We start from the raw sequence: 22,331 nt of genomic DNA, 5'->3' as shown, positions 1-22,331 counted from the left end.
AGCAGGAGAAGAATTTACCTGATGTTGTTGAGAGACATTGGCAGAAGCAACAGTGAGATCCAAATTAGATTGAACATTCATTCTCGATTCCTCTGAGAGAAGTAATCCTAGAAACTCTGATGAAGTAATTAGGTTCTCATTCTTGAGTTGTTGACTGTAGATCGATGTTTTGAAAGAATTAAACTCTGCAGGTAAGCGTGGTAGGATATGAAGCAAAAGATCCTCATCAGTAATTGGTCGATTTATTTGTGAAAGTTGATGAGAAATAGATCGAGCTTTGTTGAAGTATGTTAACATCGAATCAGAACTCTTCTTCAGTGTAATAAGATCAAATTTCAATTGCATCAATCTGGATTTGCTGGTAGCATTATAATTGTGTTCCAATCGAGTCCAAACTTCATAAAAAAAGGTGCAATCAACCACCTGAGAGTGAATTTCCTCAGTGCAGGCTGTAAATAACCAAGAGAAGATAGCTTGATCTTGATTTAACCAGTATGCATACACAGGATTACGAACAAAATCATTGTCTGGATCAGAATCTACGAAATCAGGAGCTTCAATAATTTTGAGACCTTCAGCAGATGTACGCCTGTAATACTTGGATGGACAGATAAATGATCCATCAACAAATCTGAATAGATCATAACTTCGAAGAAGTGGAACAATTTGAGATTTCCAGAGATTATAGTTTGTATTTGATAATTTTGAAGGTGATTTGGAAGTTATAGAAACATGTTTTGTCAATTCTTCCATTGTTAATAATGAAGAGGATGGATGTTTGATGAAATTAGGGTTAACAACAGGTATCTGGTACCATGTTGAGAAAGATCATGTCGTTGGACACTCTCTCAAATCTTTCATTTATCTTTGAAATGTTGATTTTCATTACAGATTCAACACACATTCTTTGTGTGTGTTTATAGACATTTCAGTTCGACCTGCTACAACCAGTTACAATGTACATATGACCCACTACTGTTAGTTACAATACAATGTGCATTTCACACCCTTGCAACTCATGACTCATGACACTCCGTGAAGATATTCCTCGCATAACTCAGTGAAGATTCTCTTCACAGGATTATATTCTAACATTGGCGAAGTTAAAAATTCATCCTAAAATGCTAGGAAGCACAAAACTGCATTATTTTATCCTCGCCTTTGACATAGTGCAACGGGAAGCTCTTCCATCCACATTAATTTGAGGTAGAATGGTCATGAGTCATCATTGAGTGGACAGAGCTTTTCAACTCGGTCTTTTCAGTGGTTTTTCTGTTACCCCGTCTCATCATTGGCAAACATTTTATGGGAACATGGTGCTGGTTCAAAAATCTCTCATCTCATAAATTGGGGCTAGTTTGTGCTGATAAGGAAAAGGGTGGTATGTGTGTTTGTAACTTGATGATTATGAATCTTGTTATGCCGACCAAATGGTGTTGGCGGTTTGGTCGGGAAAAAAATAGGTTATGGTATAAAATTATTGTTGATAAATATGGTGATGATTTCTCTTGATGGGTGCCAATAAAGATTAAAACATCTCATGGTGTATCGTGCTGGAAAACGATTGCTGATTCTGCACATTTGGTAAGTCTAAACTCAGTCCTGATAGTTCACTGGGGAAAGGGTATGTCGTTCTAGAATGATGCTTGGTGTGGTAACACATCTCTTGCTTCTGATTACCCTTCACTCCACAAGTTAACAGATATGATAACATGAGATGGAAACTGAAATTTCAATTTTAAAAGAAATTTCAATACACTGGAAACAAGTTATTTTGCTGATTTTTTACTCAGGATTGGTAACTACCCTCCGGTGTTAGACAGTCTACCAGATACTAGACGTTGGTCCCTTCAGAACTCCGGTATATTCAACGTCAAATCTCTATATGCTAAATTGGTTGCAGATTTTGGTATTCAAGACTTTCCCCACAACTTTGTCCGGGAGAATTGGCATTGGTTATGATCGCCATTATCCCCTTGGCTTGCACCATCCCTCACACCAGATCATTTTGTTTGGAGTCGGCCTCTTCCCAGAATGACTGTTATTTCGTCAAATCGGCACACCACCTCTTACGAGCTCGATCTAACCCACCACCACTTCAATCTACAGTTTTCGTCCAAAATGCATACCTCGCACCATGGATTCCAGGCCTGACTCCTGACGCATAACATCACCTTGTTGCTTTCTGGGCTTGGGCCTATTGCAACTCCACTCCATTTTGATACGCATCTAAATGTGTGGTTGTGCTTAACCCGAAATCACCTTCAGACCCCTTCCTCCTGTCATATTACGGATCGCTTGATTCCTTTTTTGTTTTTGTTTCCTTGACAAAGGTCAGAATCTATCATAAATTTCCGAGGAGGCACATAGGTTTCTTCTGGTATTGTTGTTTTTGCCCCATCACCAAGCCAAGTTAGGGTTCACACCATTAATATGGTAAAACGGTCAAGAATCATGAAGAAACATTGAACATTTAACTACAATGACAAATTCATTACTATCTAGTTTTATATCATTCACTTGTTTCTTATTGAGATAATAACATGTATAAAATGGTAAGCCTTCTGATTTTACGCTCATCGCTGGACTTCTCAAATAATTGAAGCCCACAAATTTGTTTTTGACAGACATGAAAAAGGATTAAGCAACAAAATAAGAGTTACAAGTACAACAATACAAATAGTACCAGTAAGTGTAAGGCTGTAATGAAGCTAGTTAATTAATTGTGATGCTGGAGGAAACTGATAGGGCAAGGCCTAACAATTGAAACAACCCGCTAAATGGGTGTAAACGTGTTAGAATTTAAGCTCGACACAAACTATAATTTTAAATATTATTAATTGTTTTATTGTTTCAATTTAAATAAGTCTGTATAATTGCTCCAAGTAATTAAGATGTTGTCAGACAAATTTGTTTTAATTAGTTGTCGGACGTCCAGTTTTCTATTTTAAACACCCATACAAGGTGAAGCATCCAGTTCACTCGGCTAGTTTACTTTATAATACACTTGACCATGGAGGGCCATTCGAAATGAGAAAGAGATTATTTTATGGAGCCAACATTTTTTTTCCCCCTTTTGATAAGCAAAAGAGGCAATTTACAAGAGGTTGATTAGAACAGAGAAGAGGAGAAGAGAGAACAGAAAAAGAAAGAAAAACAGAAACAAGAGTAGTGAAAACATAATCCCAGTTGAAATGCCCAGGAAACAATACTCCGAAGGAGTAATAGACTACCGCTTAATGAACTTTTAAATAATAAATTTACAATAGTTCAACGGTGGATAAACGAAAGTAAGTCCAGTTTATCATTCGAGATTCCATATCTTTACATTCTTATTTTCAATGTTTATGTCTTGCAGCTTATTTCTCTTCTTCTTGAGAAAATTCGAGTACCAGAGAGCTGATAATTTTGGTGTTCTTTTCAACTGATTGTCATCAAAATCGACATGAAGGAGTCCATATCGTGATTGATACCCGAACAATACCTCAAAAACGTCTAGGAATGACCACACAAAGTATCCTTTTGCATTGGCTCCGTTTCTGTTTCAAAATCCCATTTCAGAATTAGGTGATAATGTCATGTTGTATGTAATAACTTAACTATAGATGTATGATCATACCTACCTGATTGCCCAAAGTGTGTTTTAGATGAACCCACTCACGTAATTCATCCTCTCAATGTCGTTAAGTGACTCATTCTGTGGTGCTCCATAACCTAATCATAAGAACATATAACTCATGTATAAGGAGAATCCACGCACCTTTTTTAAACCGGAAATACCAAAGTCTAAACCTCATCAAAATATAGATGTACTTAGAGAGAGAGAGAGACTCAACCATTTTCTTGAACATAAATAGGAGAATTTCCATAAGAGTCCTTCATGTAGTTAAGCAAGCTTAGTAAACCCGGAGGATTGGATGCCGAGGAACTAAGAGAAAACTGACTAGCCGGTACAGGTGTATTGTCTTTGAAACTTGTACATCAAACGCCAATAACACAAAAACATTAATGAAAGCTTAATCATGTCCATTCATATATATCCGTCCAACTAACGTATAATTAATAGTGTACCTGCCATTTTAACACCCATAGGAGAAAAGTAATCTATGAGACCAGTTTCTGAACTATTCTTAGGATCATATTCAATGTAAACTGTGTAATAATGGTTCAACCCGATGGAGTCCCATGATCTCTTTATGAGTTCGGATTCTTGTTTCGTGAAATGTGGAAGCCGAGAACCAACTTTTCCCCTCACTATGTCAGGCTAATCTCCATAAACTAGAGGATTTATGGTCCTATTTCAAAAGGAATTCAGATGTCTGACAATTTAACCGAGCATAGAAATATTGAATTGACGAGAATGAATAATCTTACCATCCCATTAAGAATTCACGGGCTCTATGAGTTGCTTTAATATCCGAACTAGAATTTGTAAAAGAAGTACAAACCCTATTACACCCTTTTGTTTGCCCTGCATCAAACAAACTCAAGTTGGAGATGAATATCAGGCCTTTTGAAATGTAAGTTGCGCAAACCGAGGAACTTGGATTTACGTACTTGATAATTTTCTTTGTAAATAGCTGCAGCTGATGCATGTGCTAATAAAGCATTATGCATAGCTATGTAAGGTTCAATTGAAGAATTTCCCGTTGTACAATGAATGTCGCCCCCCGCAGTTGGGTTTGTGCGTCGTTGAGGGGGCCATCTACCGTGTCATAAGATGCTATACTCCATGAATTTGGTGCATTAATGGTAGTCCAATGTGAAACCCTATCACCAAATTCTCTAAAACAAACATCCGCGTAGGCTGTGAAATCCTCACTGTTTTACAGTAAATAATTATTTAAAAGAATTATTACATCTGAATATTATTATAAATAAACAAAACCATAAGAAGTAGTATATACGTAATTTTTGGGCTTAACCACCCTGCATATTCATCATCAAGAATTTGAGGGAGATCCAAATGGCAGAGAGTAACATGTGGCTGGATTCCTAAAGTCACAGTGAAATAAAATTAAACGCTAGATTAAAGGTTAACTAAATATTTGAAGTATTGTGAAGGAACAACGAAAAAAGTCTTGAACTTCCTAGATATAGTTATGTGAAAGCATTGATCAGTGATTCTGTACATATTGTAGTTGTCGGTAATCTGACAATTACATTCCACTATCACTAGATGAGAATTCAAGTAATCATCTTCTTATTATGTGAAATGTAGATAGAATTATAAGAATTGATCTCATTATTACAATGATCTATTTGCCCAAGATTTACTTTCTCTCTCTTTCTTTCTTGACCAAGACTTACTCCAGAACTCCCACAAGTAATGGCCTCTCTCCTTTATATAGGATTTTGCATAGTGGATGACAGCTAAGAAACCCATTATTTTCGGGATCACTATGCGACACATTCGCTCATATACAATCGCTCATCTTCGCATAGCGTACCTCTTCGCACTGTTCTTCACACTTTACTCGTGACTTTGCTGACACCATCTGGTGCGTCATCTCAACTTTGCTGTGTGCAGTGTTCTTCGCTTAGGTTGTATTCTTTACTTTGCTTGATTACTGACGTGTGCGATATTTTACTCCTACATTTTGCCTCTTCTCATTTCGCTTATTATTCAGAATGAGCGATATGATAAATTTCCATCTTATGTCATCACACATGTTAATTCTTTTATGTTTTATTTTACCGACAATTTCCCTGATTTCAAGCTCTCTTTATGTACGCGTGAACTTTTAACCACTCATCTTTCGACACGTCCTTTTAACCGTATGTTTCTATTCGTTCAATTCTTCGCATTAATGAGAATAAATCTCGAAAAATGGGTCGCGCTTTCCTATATATTCTCTTCTAGTTTTTTCCTTACTCCTTTTATTTCTTTTATTCTTCTTCACCTTCTCTGTAAGTCTATACTCTTCATTCCCATTCTTCAATGGCTCTCGCTGGTAAAAAGATGGAGATTGAATTTAACAAATTGAAAACTGAATTCAATCAGAGGGGTTATGAACTTTCTCTTCCTCCTTCATCTAATTTCGCATCAAAACTTAACCTTGATCTAATAAAAAAATCATCGTTGCATTAGGTCAACTTCAATTTCTACCAATTCCGCTATATAACCTTGAGCTTCCTCTCTTATATAGAATTCTTGCCGATGAAAGATTCGCATGAGGAATATTTCAGTTGAATGGTGATGCTATTAGGATACCATTAGAGTATGCTCGTCGCGCAGCTGGTCTTGGAAATTCTTACCCTGATGAAGTGCGAAAAGAGGATCATCGTGATAAACTTATAGATCCCGCTGAGTATACTCTCGATAATTTCTTTAATAACTATTACGTCGCTGTTATGAAAAGTAACGTAACTAAATGGGATGTTCGCATAAGAAGGGTAGATGGTATCACTGAAGACAAGAAAATTATGCGAGATGTTGATTGGAATTTAAATTCTAACCGTGCTGCTCGCATATCCAATGATTCTAGTTGGCTTAATTGCCCTGTCATCTTAGAAGGTTCCTTTGTATCTGGTAAAGCTGAGGATGGTTCTGACAATCCTATGCCCGAGGATTTCCCTCTTTACCAACCTTGGGAGTTTAAATTACTCGAAAATGAAGAAAAGAAAGTAGCGGTATGTGATCCTCTTGATCCAATTTGTAACCTCTCATAACTTTCCTTCTTATCTCTTATTTCTTTTCCTTCGCAGGCTACCAAAAAGTTCAGTACTTCGCGCAAGGTATCAACTTCGCAGAATAAGGAAGTAAGAAACACATTTTCTATTTTTAACAATATTGTTGCCTCTGTTTCTTATCTTGATTATTTGCGTAGGTGAATCCTTTGAATGACAAAACTTTAGGCAAGGGAAAGAGCGCTCCTAAGAAATACACATCAAAATTTGTATCCAAGATAACTTCATCAAAAGATGATGTCTCTAGGAAGCGTGCGAGATATGATTCTTCCTCAAGTTCGAAATCTTCAGATGATGATACTTTTGTTTCTGAAGAAGAGGTGTTGATCGATTTGTATCGGAAGAAGTTGTCTGATCTTTTTTCTGGAGATGCTTTTGCTACTCTTGAGGATGATGAAATGGATCGTGCCTTCAAGATGTTTTCAAAGATCTGTACTGCTTCTGATTGGGAAGATCGATCTCTTCGTGGACCTTCCTCTGCGATAAACCCATATTTTCAATTTGCAATGAATGGCTTGGTAATATTCTGCAACATTTGTCTTTTATCCTTTCCTTAATATTTCTTCTTTTATTTATAATGCTTCTTTTATATTTTCACAGAATGCCCGCATATCTTATGCGATTTCTTTAGATAATGAAAGAAAACTTCGCAAGTTGCAAGATGAGACTACCAAGTTGATACATGAGAAGTCTAATCTTTCGGATGCCAATGCGAATCTTACAAGCAAGAATACAAAACTTAGAAATGAGAATTTAACTAATTCTCAATTGGTTCTCGAAACTCGAGAAAGAAACAAGGAACTCATTGGTATGTAACTTATATTTTCTCACTCCTTTTCTCTTATGCGATCATTCACACCTCTTACTTTGTTATCTTCGCAGACCTATATGACCTTTCAGATGAAGCCGCTAATCTTCCTGATGCTGAAATCCTTTTAGAGCACCTCAATTCCTCTTTAAACAATTATCCTACTCGAGGATTTGAAAACCATAGCTTGGAAGAATTAAGATTAAGATATACTACTCTTAGAGAATGCCATAAAAGTGCATTATCCTCTGCCAATAATTTTAAACGACGTTTTTATGATGGGAGGGAAGCAATTCAAGTATTGGAGGCGAAGAAGAACAAACTTATTATTGAAAAAGATGAAATCGCTCTTAGGGGTGCGAAGGCACTAAAAAATTTTCAAGAATATATTATTGAAGTTAAAATATAACGTGATTCAGCTTTTCGTGAGAGGGACACGCTTATTGAGGAAAGAAACTTAATTCGATCTCAACTCCTTATAGAAAGTGAAGCTGAATTTAATTGGGCTGCTAGAGTTTTGAACGATGCTAGAAATAATTTAGGTTTAAATGTTAGCCTTCACACTGACCATTCCATACTGGTCGCATACATTATTTCCAATTATGAAGGTCATTTGTTGTTCTTTGATCTCCACTCGTACTCTTAAGAATAATTGTCTATTATATTAACTCATTTGTTGATACTTCGCAGAGAAAGAGAATGAGTATCAAAAGAAAATTGCAGAGTTAGAAACTCGCTTAGCTGCTAAAGAAGAAGAATCATCCGCTCGTAATTCCAAGTATCAGCAATTGAAGGAATATTGGTTCAACTTAGTCCAAAACAATGGTAACGATGCTAATCGCTCGCGTGAGGCTGCTGTTAAAAGAGTTTGTATGGAGAATGGTATTCCTTTTTCAAAGTAAAGTTTTCCAGTGATTCCTGAAAATGTACCCATTCCTAATATCCAAGTTACTGATGGAGAAGAAGATTCTGAAGAAGAAACTAGTGATTCTGAAACTAAGCGAAACGAGGAAGATAAAAATTGATCGCTTCTTCTTGTTGTAATTTTTTGTTGTAAATTCTTGTAAATTCATCTTTTTAATATAAATCTTCTTTTCTTCGCTTCGTATTTATGACCTCTTCATATGCATATAAGACTATCAAAATGGGGAAAATAACACTTCCTTTGCATTCCCATTCTTGCCTCTTGTTATCTGTCATATCTTGATAGACCAAGTATGATTGTTATCCTTTATCATAAACTTCTCTTGGTGCAAGCACATGTTTAACTTCATGAATAATTTATTTTCTTGTATTATCTATGAGCTCTTATTTTTTCCTTCCTATATAAAGGTCTTACGCTGCCTCTGTTTATGTACGACGAAATCGCAGGCAGTCTTTACACCATAGTGTATTGACCCATTGATCTCGTCTTATCATTTTCTTGTATTATTTACTCTTTAGGTTAGTTTGCGTAAATATCACAAGTCTTAATACTCGTATGAGTTAAAAGTATTGTGACATTTACGACTTTTGACACAATTCAGCTCCCTAATGGAGGGTGCCGTCCTTATCTTCCCCTTGGTTGCCCCTTCAAGGAAGCTTACCTTTATCGGGTTAAGATTATGGCTCTTCCCATCCAGTTTTTCAACAACCAGTTCATTTCGCAGTCTTATAGCCTTTCAGTTACAATACCACACCCTAAATGGGGTTTCTTCGGACCGAATGCATCATAGTCAGGACTTGTCAAGAGTGGCAAGGTACGCTCCAGACGCCCCGGGCATTCTTGACTCAACCGTGTACCTCGGAGCCCTGATCGAGTTTCTGCACTCCTTGGGAGAGCCTTTCTCACCTTAGGCTCTCAATCTAAGATTACAATCTTAGACTGAAAACTTAAGGTATCTCTCCCGGATGGGCATTATCGTTTTATTCTCACCCCAAATCTCCACAACTCAAGTTCCGGGGTCGGTGTAGCCTTCCCTTGAGTCATGCCTTCTAGGTTTCTCCAATTATGACGTGTGATAGGTCTTACTATATTGCCTCTTGCATATAAGCGAACTAGGGTGCACGCCACATTCGGATTCCTAGCCAATCTGATAACAAATATCATTTTTTGTAGCCTTTTATAAAGGTCTTATTTTAAAGATTTCTCTTTTTGTTTTCTTATTTTGGATTTACCATATGAAATTAAAATTTCTCATTCCAATCTTTTAATTCGTACAACTCTAGTACATAAATGCTTTTATCGAATCATCTTGTTCAAAGAAAATCAGATACACTATCCATTTTACTCATTTGCCTTCTGCATTTTTTGAACCTTCTCTAATTCGCGTATGTTTTTCAGAATATTCATTTACATAACCATTCAGCTGGCTTTGTGTGAAAGTCATTGTACCCTACAATTTTTGATATTTTGCCTCTACGCTTTTTCTTTCAATAGAAACTGTGTTGCTAATCTTGATTAACATTTTTTATTCGCAGAAGAATCTATTCCAGCACTTCGCATACTTTTTTCCCCAACTTCGTACACCGCATCAACCACCAGTCTCTCTACTCTTTGACTATCTACCGCATATTTTCTCCAATTTCTTCGCTTGAATTCTCTTTCTTCACATTTGTCAACATCAATTTCTTGGCAATTTTTACTTTCAACTATATCTCCTCTTATAATGCCGACACCCTGAGTTAAAGGAAACTTGATGCATTGATAAAATGTTGATGCAACAACTAATATACCATGCAACCATGGTCTTCCAATGAGAGCATTATAAGGCGACTCGACATCCACGACACAAAATGTAATATCTGTTGGTAAATTTTGTAGAAGAATTCGCATAGCCACTTCTCCTTTGGTTATTCACAGAACCATTAAAGCCATAGATTTTGTATGTTGAAGGGATTAACTCATCATCTCTTCCACCCATTGTTTTATATGTATGGTAAAACAGAATATCTACAGAACTTCCAGTATCTATAAGTATCATATTTATCGCCCAAGTGTTTTTCTGATTTTCTTCTTCATCTTCTTCCAATGGCTTCACATTAATTCCCAATCGCACCACCAGTGGATACTCATGTGATTCTCTTCCTTCTGGTATTTCATCTGCACTGAATGAGATTTTATGCCTTTGCCATTCCTTCAAGGGTGATATTTTTGCCAGATTGAAAATTTCCCTTCCTTCAGCATCTCTCGCATATACTCGACTTAATACATTATCATGAAAATCTTCTATATTTTTGAACGAGTGTATGATCGAGTTACAATATAAATTCTTTGCCTTTTTGCCTACTTCAATAACAAATGTATTCTTGTCCTTCTCCTTTGCATATGTATTTCCTTGAGGTGGTGGTGGTGGTAAATTCCTTGGTTGTTTTAGTAAGAAATGGTCCAACTTTCCTTGCTCAATCATTCGCAATATAATCTTCCTCACATTTCTACAGTTGCTTGTTGTGTGACCGCGGAATCTATGGTAGACACAAAATTCTTTACTCCTCCTCCCTGGTGGTGGCTCTTCACCTACATTATGTGGTTCGGGTATATCATCCATTAGGAGAGTGGCTTCCCATACTTTATCTACTGTAGTATTCAACTTTGGTAAATTTATCTGTTCCCACACTATTCTTCTAGTTTTCTTGTTATAATGTGTTTGTTGTCCTGCAGAATTTCCTGGTTGAACTGTATCAGTACCTCCACGATTTTGAAGTTTCTTGTCTCTGTACTCTTTATCAAACTCTGCTTGATCTGCACTGCCCATAGCCACTAACTTTTGTTCCATCTCTGCATTATTCCTTCCCTGATTTCTCTGTGATGTACACGCAACAACATTTGTCAGCCTTGGAAGTAAACTTGTATTTCCACCTTTCGAATCAGATATTGCGACTGGGTAAGATTCCATATCTCTTTGCTTTTCCTCAAGTGCTATGTATTCTTCTTGAAATTCGCGCAGCTCCGAAATTGTTATTGTATCCTTTATTCTGAATATTTGGGTATATAATAGATCTGTTGCAAAGAGAGCATTAATGAATGCAAGAATAAGATGTCTCTCATCCACCCGTCTTCCCATATCACTACACATGGTTCTCCAACGTGTCGTTAGATGACGCAAACTCTGATTTGTTCTTCTGCGAAGTACGAATGCCGTCTCAATCCCTGGTCTGGATAGATTATTACTTATGTATTTCCCTAAAATGACATTTTGTAAATGATGAAACGAACCAATGGACTCCACAGGTAGTCCTTCGAACCATTTCAGAGTTTCACCTGCTAAACTTGCAGCAAAATATTTGCACATTACTGCATCATGATTTTCCCACTGCAATAAAGATCTTGCATAAGCTTTCACATGTTGTATCGCACATGCACTCCCATCAAATATACTAGTAAATGCCGGTAAACTGCACTTAGATGGTATCGGTGCTCTCTGAATTTTTTTGTAAATGGAGTTTTTCCAGCTTCCTCCACTGCTTCCTCTAGTTGTCTTCTTCCATCATTTCTTTTTGTAGTCATCATTTCTCTTAATTCTGCCATCTCCTTTAGAATTTCTTTGCTTAATGATTGATCCAAATCTTCTCGCATGGGTCTTTTTAATCTTGCTTGTCTCAATCTATTCTCATGATTGTTTTGGCGTATTGCTTCTTGTATCTCCTGTTGTTCAATTTCTTCTGTTCTTCGCTACACCTTTCAGTATTTTCTTCAATTTGTACTATATCATGTCTTTCTTCGTTGCTTGTGCGATCATATCGATGTCTTGATATTTCTCTTTCTTGTGGTGTAACTCGACCTTGTTCTGTATCATCCATGCGATGACGCTCGCGTATCGTAACTCGATTATCATAATCAATATGACGCAATCCTCTTTGTAATTCTTTTTCTTATAATTCTTCCCTTCTTCTCTGTCTATCCCTTGCACGTGCAGTCTCTCATTCTCTCTCATATTCGTCTCTTAATATTTCTCTGCCATGTAATATCATCTGTCCTTGCCTTGGATCCTCTTATTCCCTTTCCAAATTAATATGTGCGCGACGAAGAAGTTCTCGTGGATATTCATACCGATTAGTTGCTAAGTCAACTATACGTCTCCTTTCTCTTTGATCTTCCAAATTTTTATTTTCTTGCGAGTTTTCTTCAATGACTTCCATGTGTTGCCTTCGCCTATCATTTCCTCGATTAGATTGACTTTGTCGGGAAGAACTTCTACTTGATCTTGACCTTGAACGTGTAGCACTCCTTGACCTTTGTTCTTGTAGTCTAAGATTCTCTTCCCGTAAATCATTATTTTGACGGATTAGATTCGCACGCTCTTCTTCTTCTCTCTTTCTTTTAATTAGTAATCTTTGCCTAAGCTCTGCAATCGTCACATTTCCTTCACTCGCTGTAATTGGTCCTTCATTCTCAATTCTCTGTACTTCGTCTGTAGAATCCGTCATTGCAGTATGGACACTCACCCTATCATAATCTATATCATTATTTCGTCCTTGTTCTCGCTGAGATCCAATTGGAATTTCTGTTCTTTGATGTTCGTCCACTCTTTCTTCTTGTTGCTCAAGATTTGTAATTCGTCTTCGTTCAGCAATTCTGTTACTTCTTCTAGTTGTCATCCCTTGTTCAACAACAGATTCAATCCTTACCATTTCTAAATTTTTAGATATCACTTTTTTTCTTAAAATCTATGATATACTATCAGGAATTATCATCCAGCACTGTTTCTGGCGCCAAAAATGTAGTTGTCGGTAATCTGACAATTACATTCCACTATCACTAAATGAGAATTCAAGTAATCATCTTCTTATTATGTGAAATGTAGATAGAATTACAAGAATTGATCTCATTATTACAATGATATATTTCCCCTAGATTTACTTTCTCTCTCTCTCTCTTCCTTGACTAAGACTTACTCCAGAACCCCCACAAGTAATGACCTCTCTCCTTTATATAAGATTTTACATAGTGGATGACAGCTAAGAAACCCATTATTTCGGGATCACTATGCGACACATTCACTCATATACAATCGCTCATCTTTGCATAGCGTACCTCTTCGCACAGTTCTTCACACTTTACTCGTGACTTTGCTGACATCATCTGGTGCGTCATCTCAACTTTGCTGTGTGCGATGTTCTTTGCTTAGGTTGTATTCTTTACTTCGCTTGATTACTGACGTGTGCGATATTTTACTCCTACACATATAGATGCAGTTCTATCTTTATACCGAGATCAATTATCTCATTGATAAGATTATTGTAATATTTGAAGCCTTTCGGATTCATTTCCCCTCTTACATCTACAAAGGATTCAAAATCAGCCTATTCAAAATCAGCCTAATAAGTCTCTTGTAATGGACTACAAATTACTTGGAATAAGTCTTGACCTAGAAATGGAAAATTTGTAAGCTTCAAGACCTAAGTCACTCATAAGTTTCACATCTTCCTGCATAAGATCACCAAAAATATTATACGATATAAAATTCAAGTTGCTCAAGTTTTGATTAGGTTTAAGAGCATCCTATTCCAATCCATGACTTTCCAGTATACAGATTTACCTTGTATTTATGATATTTATCTGCGGCTATGTCTGCAGTACTATTGTCCACAGCCTTACCTGTAGGTAATGTATATCAGATGGTGGGAGAGGAATCTTAATTTCAGAAGTCATATTCTCTGAGAAGCGAAAACGCGATCCCTTTGGATACATGTTATAAAAATTTCACAATGAATGCCACTATTATACTAATGTAGCACTTGCTGAGAAGAATACATGACGGAGGTTGTAGGGGATGCGAATGAAGAAAAGGATGCGAAAGAGACGAGGTATCTTGAGCAGGTTAGAGATAAAGAACAAGACAAGGTAGGTTCTCTGTAAAAGAGTAGTTTCATAAACTTGATAATAATAATAATTGTGTCTATAAACAAAATACGAGCCTGTATATAAAGGCATCAAATAAGAGTCTAAAACAGGAAAGGATACACTTGTTATACAAGTCATCTGATGTTCTAGAAAGAAAGAAAGAAGAATGTAGAGATGTTCTACATCAGTCCCCTCTTCTTGAAAAACAACTTGGCCTCAAGTTGATCAGTTTATATCATTCTCCCCATGGAACGTAAAGATTTCCTGCACATTCAAGATGTTATATATGTTCCAGCTTGTAGGAAGATCCACCACATAAGCATTGTCGCCTATTTTCTTCAAAATCTTGAAAGGACCATACTTTTTCATTTTAGTTTTGTTGTATGTACCAGTTGGAAAATTTTCTTTCCGAAGATGTATCATGACAAGTTCTCCTTCTTTAGAAGTCTTAATCCTTCTGTGTTGATCAGCTACTGTCTTGTATGTAGCATTAGAATCTTCAAGTTTAGTTCACACTTCTTGATGAAGCTGAGAAGCTTTGTCGACCAGTTGATCAAGTTTCACATGAGACTGTGAAAGTTTAGGCAGAACTACTAAATCCATAATATGATTTGGAACCTTGGAGTACATAATCGCAAATGGAGACTTACCAGTAGAACATTTACCGAATTATTAAATCCATATGAGGAAGAAAAGTTTCCCATTGTTTCTCGTTAGAATCGGCAGTTTTTGCACGTATCAGATTTCCTAAAGATCTTTTAGCAACCTCAATTTTTTCATCAGTTTGTTGATGTGTCGTAGTTTTGTATTGTAACTTAGTTCCCAATCTCATCCATAAAGACTTCCAAAAAGTAGCTGAGAAATTTAGTATCACGATCTGAAGTGAGAGACTTAGGCACTCCATGCAAGTGTGCTATCTCCTTGAAGAATAAGTAAGCCACATTGGAAGCATCATTAGTTTTTTTACAGGTAAAACATGTGCCATTTTTGAATATCTATCAACAACTACCATAACTGTATCATTGCCTTAACTGATCTTGGTAATCCAAGTAAATCCATACTCACATCAACTCAAGGAGCTTCAGGCACTGGTAGTGGAGTATATAGACCAGTGTTTTGAATCGTACCTTTGGAGCGTCGGCACACCATGCATTTCTGAACAAACTTCTGTACATCTCTTTTTAAAATTACTCTTCTATTAAAGAAATTGTCTTATCTCGACCAAAATGACCACCAAGTCCACTGCCATGAAGTTCATGAATTAAATGAAGTCTTAAAGAACCCTGTGGAATGCAAAGACGATTACCTTTGATAAGAAATCCATCTTGGATAAGAAAATCATCAAACAGAGAGGAAATTTTCTTGCATTGTTCCCAAATTGTCTTAAAATTTTCATCATCAATATACAAGTCTTTGATGTAATCAAAAGCTATACTTTCACTATGAAGAGTGACAAGAAGGTGAGCACGTCTACTCAAAGCATCAGTTACTTGGTTTAACTTACTGCTCTTGTGTTTAATAGAGAAGGTAAACTGATTTATGGTAGATAACCATCTGTCACGCATTCTATTTATCTTAGCTAATGTCTGCTAAAACTTCAAAACTTGATTGTTAGTATTGACAATAAACTCATTATGCACTAAATAAGGATGCTAATTTTTTAAAGCTTGAACAAAAGCATATAATTCAAGTTCATAAGTTGACCACCTATTTTTAGCTTTAGAAGTCTTCTCATTCTGAAAAGCAACTAGATGACCAATTTGAGATAATACAACTCCAATCCCAACAACAGATCCATCACAATCCATTTCAAAAGTTTTAGTAAAGTATAGCATTGCAAGAGCTGGTGCACTACATTACTTTTCCTTAAGAAAATTAAAACTCTTATCTGGTGCTTCAGTTCAAAGAAATTTTTCTTGTTTCAAACAATCAGTTACTTCAGCAGCAATAGAACTAAAGCTGCGAATAAAACGCCTATAGAAAGATGCCAAACCATGAATATTTCTAACTTCTTTAATACTTGTTGGAGTAGGCCACTCAGAAATGACTCTAATCTTTGAATCAACCACTGAAGTTCCTTGAGAAATAACATAACCCAAAAAAGTCACAAATGTTGTTAAGAATATGCACTTTTTAAGGTTCACATATAGTGCATCTCAACAAGAGCTTGAAATACTTGAGAAAGATAGAAAGATGTTCATATTCTTTACGACTGTATATCAAAATATCATCAAAATATACAATGATGAATTTACCAAGGAAAGGTTGCAGTACCTGATTTATTATAATCTCATGAAAGTGCTAGGTGAATTTAATAATCCAAAAATCATTCCTAACCATTCATATAATCCTTCACGAGTTTTGAAAGATGTATTCCATTCGTCTCCAATTTGAATGCGAATCTGATGATAACCAAAGCGAAGATCAATCTTAGAAAACACTTTAGACCCAACAAGCATATAAATGAGATCATCCAATTTGGGTATAGGAAATCTATAAGGAATAGTGATTCATTTGAGAGCTCTACAATCAATACACATTCTCCAACCTCCATCTTTCTTGCAAACAAGAAAAGCTGGACTAACACAAGGACTCTTGCTCAATCTTATTAACCCTTTCTCTAATAAATCACTTACCTATCCTTGTAGAATCTCATGTTCTTTAGAACTCAATTTGTAATGAGAATGATTTGGAAGAGATGCCCACGAATGAAATCAATTTGATATTGTCAATATCTCAAAGGTGGTAAATATTTTGGTAGTTCATCAGGAAATATAACATGAAATTGATTGATCAAGGGTTGTACCTTTTCTGGAATGACTATCATTGGCTTAGAGTCTTCATGCGAATATAGCGTATGTTCTTGCAGTTGTTTCACAATACTAGATACTAATGCACTTGTCTTTCCATCACTATGGTCTTTGTAAATGGATGTAGATTTAGAAGGAACTAAAATTTTCTCCTTGGCATCCTTGAAAAAGGTATAAGTATTTTCAAAACAATTATGAACTGCACACATATCATACTGCCAAGGCCTTCCAAGTAGTAAATGTGCATCAGTCATATTTATAACGTCACACAAAACTGAATCTTGATAACCCTTTAGTGTAAACTCAAAAGACATTGGTGAGTAATCTTTTGAGAAGAAGTGTTATTTACCCATCCAACAGACTATGGATGAGGATGTGGAATCACTGGTAATCCCAGTTTTTTAACTAACTCAGCAGAAATATAGTTATCCATGCTGCCATTGTCCATGATTAGATCACATGTAACTCCCTTAATTAAACATCTTGTTCTAAAAATACTGTTTCTCTGTGAAAAAGATGGTTGAGAGAGCAATAGAGTTCGAATCATACCCATAAAATGTTCACTGTACAATTCTTCTACAACTTCATCACTTTCTACTTCATCCTCAGACTTCTCTAAATCATTATTGTCATCCTTAGTCAACCCACTACACTTATGCTTACCTTGTGGTTCTTCATGCACTAATCCATGGACTCTACGACACTCAGCATAGTATGATCAGGTAAATGGCATTTCTTGCACTTCTAACCCCTAAACTTAGCATAAGGATTATGTGTTTTGGGTAAAGGTGGAAAAGAGGTTTGATATTTTGACGAAAAATGACTATTTTGGATGTAGCTTGGACTAGAAGAAACTTGTTGTTGTTATATGGATTGAAATTCAGTTAGATTAGCAATAATTGGAGGATAATTCTTCGGTATCGGGTGTTGAGAATAAGTAAAATTGGGTGTTTGATATTGTGGATTAGAAGAAGAATAATGTATATTGTCTTTTTGAGCATATGCATTCTCAGAATAATTAACTGAAGATTTTGGTTTGAAGTTACCTTGGAATCGATTATACTGCCTGGTTGAAGACTTTTGAGCACGAAAAACGCGACGTTCTATCTTGATGGCTTGTTTTATAGCTTCTTCCATAAAATAAAAAGATTGGGTCATTCCTTCTTGAATCGCTCGATTAAAACCTTCTATAAATCTAGCTATAAGTTGTTCCTCTGTTTCACTGAGTTCATTACGAGCAATTAAATTGTAAAACTCGGTTACATATTCTTCAACCAACCTTGCACCATGTTGTCAATTGTATAGTTTTATAAACAATTGTGGCCTGAAATCTCTAGGAAAAAACTTATTTCTTAAAAGATCACTCATTCTTTTCCAGGTCCGTATTTGTGGTTTTTCATGGTTCATACGGTCTTCACAAAGTTTAGTCCACCAAGCAGCTGCACCTCCTTTAATCTTATAGGCTACAATATTTACTTTAGAATGTTCAGGCACTTCCATGAATTCAAAAAAAGTTTCAACCTCATAAAACTAATCTAATAGTTCTCTATCTTGAATCTTCCATTGGAAGTTGGAATGTCTGCCTTAAGCTTGTACTCAAGTAAAGATCCATAAGAGTGTTAACGTGATTGCAGGCGCTTTTCTTCTGTCCAATTCTTATCTAAAACCTCTTCAACTTCATCTTCTTCGCTACTGTTACCATGAGGATTTGCAAACTTCTTGTAAGGGTGACAGACATACCCTTCATATTGACTAATTTTGTTAAGTTTGTCTTTAACACCTTTTGGAGTACTAGTGTTCTCGATAAAATTATGTTTCTTTCCATTCTTTGAAGAATATCTGGATCTAGAATGTTTTCCGTCTCCCTTAGATTTGTTCTCATCTTCAGAGTTTTCTTCACTTTCTGATTTTTTTATATCTTCAGGTCTTCCTTCAACAAGAGAATTTATTTTAATATTCATCTTCTTAATCTCTTTTTGTAAATCTTGTAGGATATTTCTTATGTTTGGAGAAGTTGTATCATGTTGATCCAACCTTTCTTGGTAAGTTCAGCTTTAATAACTTGGTCTCCCATTGAAAATAAACCTAATAATAAGTTTTTTTTCCTTATTATTATTTTTTTTTTTTTTGTAAAAGGGTTTGATAATTGCGGAAGCGGGTTTTAAAGAAATATTCAGAGATAAAAATCTCAAATAGCTGGCTCGATGCCACTTAATGTAGCACTTGCTGAGAAGAATACAACACAGAGGTTGTAGGGGATGCGAAGGAAGAAAAAGATGCGAAAGAGACGAGGTATCTTGAGCAGGTTAGAGAGAAAGAACAAGACAAGGTAGGTTCTCTGTAAAAGAGTAGTTTCATAAACTTGATAATAATAATAATAATTGTGTCTCTGAACAAAATACGAGCCTGTATATAAAGGCATCAAATAAGAGTCTAAAAAATAAACAAACTTTAGAGAAGAAATAATAAAGTCTAAAACAGGAAAGGATACACTTGTTATACAAGTCATCTGATGTTCTAGAAAGAAAGAAAGAAGAATGTAGAGATGTTCAACGTCATATACGATATAAATTCAAGTTACTCAAGTTTTGATTTCGTTAGAGCATCCTATTCCAATCCATAACTTTCCAATATACAAATTTACCTTGTATTTATGATATTCATCTGCGGCTGTCTGCAGTACTGTTGTCCACCGCTTTAACTGTAGGTAATGTATATTAGAAGATAGCTGTATAACTGTTATACTATATGTTTAGATGGTGGAAAGGGAATCTTATTCTCAGAAATCATATTCTCTGAGAAGCGAAAACGCCACCCCTTTAAATTAGTGCCACTTTAATAGTTGAGTTCTTAGTTTTTTTTTTTTTTTGATTCACTAGTCTGTGTAGTTAGTTGTTGGTATATAGAATCTAATTCAGAAAAATAGTTATAACAAATGACCATCATGAGTGTAGGTATCCCATATACAGGGTGATCTTCCATCTTCTGCTACTGCTCCTTCTACCTAATTAAACAACATTCATAAAAGCCTCATACAAAGAGAAACAGAGAAAGAGAAATATAGAGGAAAATAATAAGAACCCGATAAGATGACGTTCCAGCACCAAATACGAAGTCAGATGGAAAATCATCTCTACTGAATTTTGGTGTCAATTTTGATGATACAATTACTATAGATAAACAGAGATACGCTGAGAGACCCAAGATAAAGGAAAATGTGGGCATTTCTCACTAGCACCCTTTGTTTTTCTGTTTTACAGATTTGCTTTGTTCTCTTTAAACTCTAAGCACGTCTTTATATAGAGGTATAAGAGTGTGTTATGTTTTACCTTCTTGGTGGCAAATACTCATATATACATTTAATGGAGACAACTAAATCAACGGTGATCTGTGAATTTGAACTCTAAAGTGCAAAATCAATTACTGCAGTTTATGTGATGCGACCACATTTTAAGATATGCAGTTCATTCTTATATGTGGAAAGAACAAATCAATTCGTATTTTTTCTCACTATCTGTTTAGCCAAATTTGAGATTAGGGAGTTTTGTTGAGTAGTCTCTCGGCCTGTGTTCATCCAAATTGAAAATTTTTGCCAGTTCATTTTTTAAAAAGTTTACTTCTACCGGTTGCTTTTACTATTTAAAAGGTAGGGTATTTTCAAAAATCGATTAAAAATATATTTTAAGGGACGGATTTTGAGAATATTTAAATGATATTCCCTCTATTCTTTCATTACCATAGGTTTCCTCCGTTTTCGAGAAAGAAATATTAGTATTTTTAAACTAAAACGAAAAAATGACGAAACCTTTTACTTTTAAACAAAGGTTTTTGTGATCATTAGACAAAAAAAAAATAAAAAAATAAAACTTAAAGTCAAGGTTTGAAACGTTTAGAGCATCTCCAATGCTAAGGGTGGAAGTCATCCTATGTGGGGGTCTTATTAATATTTTTTTATTGGGGGTGATTCCTATGTGGCTAAAACAAATGAAAATTTGACATTTTACCTCAACTTTCATCTCCAATGCTAAAACCTTTTTACCCTAAAATCAATTTTGGAAAAGGGTTAAAATTATAAGGAAAAAACATCTTTGAAGTTATCATCCAATAACAATATTTTCTAATTAAAAGAAACTAATTTTGGAATAAAGTATTGATGATGTGTCAATAGACCCAGGGTCATGAAGAAGGTGAAGATATGACTTTCTTCTTTACTCCTTCTTATGAGATGGCATCCTTGTCATGATTTTCATTAACCTTAACCTTAACATTGGAGATTAATTTTTGGTTAAGAAAGTGTTAAATCCTATGTGTCATGTCTTTTTAAGACCTTCACCCCTAGCATTGGAGATGCTCTTAGTAAAGGTAAGCGGTAGCACTTGTAGAACTTGACTTGGGCTTCCGATTGGTGGACCAGATTTTAGCATAACGAGCTGTCATTCAACGGGTGCTTGACGGACTAAATACTAAAAATATTTGAGCTAGTGAGCAATTTACATGACTTGGTGGACCAGTTTTCCGGCATGTATTTCCGCGCGGCAATGATACTACAGATATTGATTTGGGGATCAGTGTGAGAACATACGTTTTGCTTTCGGGGGTGTGTCTCTCTTTGTAAGCAAAATTGGTCGCGTCTTTTGTTGATATTAATTACTCCTTCAGACCCATTTCTGTGTTCAGCTAGTGATACCTGATACTTTTTGTGTTTTATTGGCAAGGATTACAATTGGTTCGATATTGCCAAAATAACAATAAAACATGCATTCCCACAGGATGTTTCCCCATGCACAGTATAAGATGGCAAGCCGGTCAAGGATTATGAAGCCACGTTGAGCTCATTTGAGCATGTAATCAGTATGAAAAATTCATCACCATCTTGTTTTATATCATTCGCTCATTACATGCAACATATATAAAAGGGTAGTCTCTGATTCTCTGTATGTTTTTGCTCACTGTCGGACCTCTTGACGAAATGAAGATCAAATAAAAGAACGCTACAATAACGAGGAAACTTTATTTCTGTTTAACATAAAGGAATGAGAAAGAAGAAAAGTAGTGTTGTTAATTACTTGGGATGTTTGAGTAGATTAATAGGATTAGGTCTTACAGCTACAACACATCTTAGAGTTGTTCTTATAGGAACCGACGCAACAATTGCTGTGAGCTTAATAAGCACAGTTGCTGCAGCTTATTCGAATCTGCT

General features: G+C 35.7%; 1 pseudogene; it reads right to left on the bottom strand.

The window, feature by feature from the left end:
• Positions 1 to 3,304: 3,304 nt before the first annotated feature.
• Positions 3,305 to 20,356, bottom strand: LOC113316674 (annotated as a pseudogene).
• Positions 20,357 to 22,331: the final 1,975 nt, after the last annotated feature.

This window comes from Papaver somniferum, chromosome 10 (assembly GCF_003573695.1).
Source record: "Papaver somniferum cultivar HN1 chromosome 10, ASM357369v1, whole genome shotgun sequence".
In the NCBI taxonomy this organism is placed as follows: domain Eukaryota; kingdom Viridiplantae; phylum Streptophyta; class Magnoliopsida; order Ranunculales; family Papaveraceae; genus Papaver; species Papaver somniferum.
The sequence above is the reverse complement of the archived record's forward strand: the minus strand, read 5'-3'. Positions and strand labels throughout refer to the sequence as shown.